The 5,416-nt window shown below is 50.9% G+C and overlaps 1 long non-coding RNA gene across 2 annotated transcripts; it reads left to right on the top strand.

The window, feature by feature from the left end:
• Nucleotides 1–2,303: 2,303 nt before the first annotated feature.
• LOC148876312 (uncharacterized) lies at nt 2,304–5,208 on the top strand. Of its 2 annotated transcripts, XR_016099872.1 has the most exons (3): nt 2,348–3,568; nt 3,676–3,902; nt 4,002–5,208. It is a non-coding gene; the product is annotated as an uncharacterized LOC148876312 (long non-coding RNA). The 2 variants fall into 2 exon arrangements; XR_016099870.1 differs by having other exon boundaries at nt 2,304–3,902.
• The last annotated feature ends 208 nt before the right edge of the window (nt 5,209–5,416 follow it).

Genomic DNA, 5,416 nt, shown 5'->3' with positions numbered 1-5,416 from the left:
CTATCCTGTTGCCTCTAGCGCACGAGTGTGTTCCAGCCCAAGCGGTTGCCTATCATCATGGCACGCAGGTGCCTGTCATCATCGGCATACAGGAGACCCATCACATCGGTGCCAAGTCACCACATCGACGCATGGTCGCCTTGCATTATGGTTGTCCCCCTTTAGCACGTAAGCGGCACCTCCCATGGACCGGTCTGAGCCAGGAGAGTGCCCCGGCCATTGGACTTGAGGTCATGATCCAGTGCTACTGACTTTGGTGGAGCCATTCCATCAGGCAACTCCTAGCCTCTATGCGTATAAAGGCTTGTCCTGGCCTGCCTTGGCCAGAATGCCGCACGGGTTTCTTCCGCTGTAGAACTACCCCCGTGATAGTTGGTATCAGAGCAAGTTGGCCAATTGCAGCCGCAGTTGGTTTTCAACAGATTAGCCTAGAGCCAGTTGAAGCGGTCATTTCGACAAGCAGCGTTTTGTGGGGTGCGGTCCCTAGGCACTTCCACTCAGGATCGAGTAGAATTCAGATCAGGCCTGGTAAGAGGCCATTCATTGTTTGTGTCCCATTCCAATGACACTAAAATAGCTTCCCTTGCGGGGGCAGACGCATTGGTTGTTATCCTCATGCGGGGGTAGACGCGTGAGCCTTGATAGGAATGTGGGTACACTATTTGAACATATCAATTATCTGGCCTAAAAAGAGGCCATTCAATGTTCGCGTTCCCATTCTAATGACCCTAAAACAACTTCCCTTGCGGGTGCAGACGCATTGGTTGTTGTCCTCATGCGGGGGCAGACGCGTGGGCCTTCTTAGGAATGTGGTTGCGCTAGCCGTTGGAGCATGGCGGCCCTACACTGGCAAAGTGTCAGTGGACATGCTCAGTTTTCAGGTTGAACACTTGCAGCAGTAGAAGCTCATCACAAGGCGAATGCATGTTCGGCAACTCATGGGTAAAAGTTTCCACACTCGCACAGATTGCGGTCAGGTCTCCTTGAGCTAGCAGCAGTGGGGCCCCCTTGGAGTGAAGATGTAGCCCGAGTCGGCGAGGCGAAGTGTAGTTTCGAGGGCCAAGAGAGCATAAGCCATGGCTAGGTTTGAGTAACCCGAATCGGCGAGGTGAAGTCTGCAGGCCAGCATGGTGAAAGGGTACCCAGGTCATCGCCAACATGAGGAGTAGACCTATCAGCGTGTTTGGTAGCATCACTAAAAAGCTACCAAGAAGACGATTGAGCCTTGAGGTAAGATGATACATGGGGCGGACCTCCGCGAATCACCACACACATTTCTTCGAGGGCCCTTCTTTCACAATTCAACGGCATAGCCATTGCACAGTTTGAGTAACCTCAATAGTGGGGGTGAAGTCCAGGCAGGCTAGCATGGTGAAATGGTTTCGTCCCCATAAATGGACACCAACATAGGCAAGACCCGAGTTGGCCAGGCGAGCCCTGGAACTGGCAGAAGAGTGGATGGCACGGGACACAGACGCGCATTCACGTGAAGACCATTGTCGAGGTCGACAATGGATTGAGTGGGGGAGCCTGTGACGGTCTGGCACAGGCTTAGCCTTGCCTACACTTGGCAGGCTTACGTTAGGGACATGCCCATCATTTTCGCCTGTAAGATTTTTAGGAGAACTGATGTCATCTTCAGGCAAACCACCAAAAGCTTAACGTATACTCTTTGAGGAGGGGTGGTCGACCTCCTTGTGTGCCTAACCTTGGCACTCCTAGACCTTCATCCCCTTGCGGGGTGGTCCTGGTTAACGGCTAGCATGGCTACTAGGGTTCCTCATGGGTGCACATTTGCTCATGGGGACGGTGTTGGACCGGCACTGCGCTACCGATACTCAAGGGAGACTTGGCATGCGGGCCTGGCTCAAGCATGTTCCTTCACCACGCTAGCCCCTTGCCCAAGCTGATTGAGCTATCCCGTTGCCTCTAGCACACAGGTGTGTTCCGGCTCAAGCGGTTGCCTATCATCATGGCACACATGTGCCTTTCATCATCGGTATACAGGAGACCCATCACATCGGTGCCAAATCACCACATCGGCGCATGGTCGCCTTGCATTATGATTGTCCCCCTTTAGCATGTAAGTGGCACCTCCCATGGACCGGTCTGAGCCAGGAGAGTGCCCCGGCCATTGAACTTGAGGTCATGATCTAGTGCTACTGACTTTGGTGAAGCCATTCCATCGGGCAACTCCTAGCCTCTATGCATATAAAAACTTGTCCTGGCCTGCCTTGGCCAGGACGCCGCACGGGTTTCTTCCACTCTAGAACTACCCCTGTGACAATTTGGTGGCTTTTATTCTTTACGTCCCTTCTCGGTTTCTCTTTTCCGATCCCCCAAACTATGGTCTACGAACGTCTTTGGTGTCACTTGTTGTGCTTGCCGCATGTAGGTATCAGCTTCCCCTGGCCACGATGTTCGTTGGGTATCTTTATGCGTAGATGGATGGCACTATGCAGGAGTTGGTAGATCCGAGCTACAAAAGGCGTGTCAATTATATTTGTGCGCCATTTCTGTGGATGTATCAGTGTGAGCATTTTGACCTTGCGGTTACCCCGCATTCGCCCATTTCCGGGTCCCTGTGGCGACCTTGCATGGGGACGAATTTGAGGACAAGGTTTTTTAGGTGTGTAGGGGGAAAAGATGGTTGCAAGCCGCTCATTATAAGAGCTTCAAGATGGCCAAAATCAGTGTGAGGTTGGTGTCGCTGGATGGGTTTGAGTGGAGGCCCTACGCTTACCCGATTCGTAATGCTCTCCCGTTTTGTGCTGTCGCGCCTGTTCTTGTCGATAAGGACCAATAGTGTGCCTTAGATGTTGATAGTCCTGCTGTGGGTATAGTGTGATTAGTCGTGTGACCTGACGTGGTGGCTTATCTCAACCTTAACGGTGAGGCATAGCCGGCCGTCTACCGCCCTGATCAGGTGATGCATCAATTTGGCTATGATGATTTGGGTGGCCAGTTTCTGCGGTCATCGGGGGTGGAAGTTTTTTTGGACTCGGCGACACAACCGTGCCTTTTCGGGGTGCTCACATTTGCCTGTTGCAGGCTTATTCAGAGTACCGAGGTGCGGAGCACTGCAATTGTCCTATCTTTGTACTTTGTTTGCTGGCTTCCAAGAGGTCTCAGGAAGACCTCTGAACTCTGTCATTCCTTGGCCCCTCCTTAGGGTCACGCTGGAAATCGGGGTGCTAGTCTAACCCCTGTCATGTCGCAATTGTCGTAGAGGCTCGGGGCCAAACGCAATAAGGGGCCTTTGGTATTGGAAGAGGGGGATAGCAGTAGTCCCCTTGTTGTGAAAAAGATTAAGGTCTGCGAGGGTGCCTTGTCCTCCACAGTTTAGTCTTGTGCCAGAACCTCTAGCTGTTGCCTCATCGCATGTACCTGCGGATGATCAGGGGGTTCCAGCGGCAGCCCTAGTGGAGGGCGCTGCTCCATTGGTGAAGCCAATAAAGTTAGTGGTTGCATCATCATCGTTCAGGGGTGCCATAGTTTGGTTTTCGAGCGGGCGGATGAAAAGGAAGGCCCCCCTCTCTCGAAGCGAGGCTTCGGGGATGACAATTCGGTATGCATTTGTAAGTTATGCTTTGTGTTTCGTTCTGGGCTATGATGAAGCGAGACTGTGTTAATTCTCTTTGTCTTTCGTTTCTGTCCAACCTATCGAGAATGAAGTCTATTAGGACATCACAAGCGTTATGGTGATTCCTCTGGAATAGCCAACGGAGGCTCCGGTAGAACCCTCGGTCGGGACTGGTTTGGTGAGTATCTAGGCTTATGTCGTAATTGTAGCTTGATATGTCTGTTGTGTATTACAAAGGCAAACTGTAAACCAGTCTTTCATTCTAAAGCGGGTTGATCGCAATGAAGCTCAGTCAGACGAGGACGAGGTAGATCCAAAGGTGAGTCATTGGTAAATTTCATTATTTGTTCGTTTGCTTTTTATTTGGCTCATGATTTCTCTCGGTGTTCTGACTATTTGGGTATGGCTTTATCACAAGCTTTCTTCTCTGAGTTTCTGGTCGGGTGCCAAACACAACATTTTTCGGGCGTCTAGTCGAGGAATTGAGGGCAATGCAGCCCCCCACGGATGAACCCGCGGTGGTTGGGGGTGCTGATGTAGGTGGCGACAGCGCGATGCGCTCCGATGTCCAGGAGGTGCGCCAGGCCAGTCAACCAAGAACGGAGCCGGAGGCAGCGACACAACATGAGGAACTCGCTGCTGATGCGGACGCATCTGGGGATGCCAGAGGAAGAATCTCTGTAGAGTCCCGGTCCTCCACTGTGGTTGTCAATTCTACCAGGGATGCCCCTCCACAGCCTGATCGCGATGAGGTTGTGGTGCCTGAAGTCTCGAGGGACTTGGAATGTCGTTCAAGGAATGAGGAGGCAGTGCCAAAATTTGTCTTCCCTCCGGAGGAGAACTTACGAGGAGGAACTAGCTCAAATATGGCAAGAGTTATTGGGATACTGAGACAATCAATGTCTCCCACCATTGCACTTCCTAGTGGTGGATCCTGTGCGCGTGCAAGGTAGAGAAGTGCATTACAATGTCTCTAGTGCGGTTGCTCAGTTTACATCAACTGCGATCTGTGCGGAATGGTTGCCGGAGGGGAGTCTGCGTCCGGACGTTGTGGATGCTGCCCTTAATACCATTGCTACTCTTATCAGTCGCGTGATGCGTCACCCACCAGAGGAGCTATCCTGGGCCGACTTCACCTGCTGGTTGGAAGCATGTCGGGCATTTTCCTCGATGGGTTTCTTCATTGATCAGGTCGAGCAACGAGTCGTGATATTAGTGCATGCCTTTTGAAAGTTGAGCTGGGACATATCGCGGAATGACTTGTTACATTCCATGAAAGATGTTCATGGGCGTCGGAAGGTTGTCGAGGCAGGTGCTGCTAGGGTAACAGGCAAGCTCAAGGATCTGAAGGAAGAGTGTGCATGGCAGGAGCAGATTTTGGATGACTACAAGGCGGAATTGGAGAGTTTGAAGCAATTTGAAGAAACTAGTCATGTGATAGAGACAATAGTTGCAATCCGGGAGAAGTGAGCCAAGTGATCACCTTGTGTTGTATCTGCTCTTGACAGTGCAGGGGATGCCCCGAATATTGTACATTACTTTGTTATATGTTGCACAATTTGATTGGTTTTGCTGTTAACATGAACTGTAAGAATATAATCAGCTCTCAGTTTTTTTGGTTCCCATTCTTGTTGTGTGCGTCTAGTTTTTATGATTATGGTGAGGGTAGTAGTGCATTTGTAGGTTATCTGTAGTTCGGATATGTGGCCACATGATACACAACTCTAGCGCTTATTCTTATTATGCGATAGAGACATAGTAGGCTAGCGAATTTTCCAATGTCAAATGTTGCTTCATCGCAAACTGTTGATCAGCCAGTCACTGTCATTAGTG

Source organism: Nelumbo lutea, chromosome 1 (genome assembly GCF_056320005.1).
Source record: "Nelumbo lutea isolate HS-2025 chromosome 1, American lotus-T2T, whole genome shotgun sequence".
Taxonomy (NCBI): domain Eukaryota; kingdom Viridiplantae; phylum Streptophyta; class Magnoliopsida; order Proteales; family Nelumbonaceae; genus Nelumbo; species Nelumbo lutea.
The sequence above is the reverse complement of the archived record's forward strand: the minus strand, read 5'-3'. Positions and strand labels throughout refer to the sequence as shown.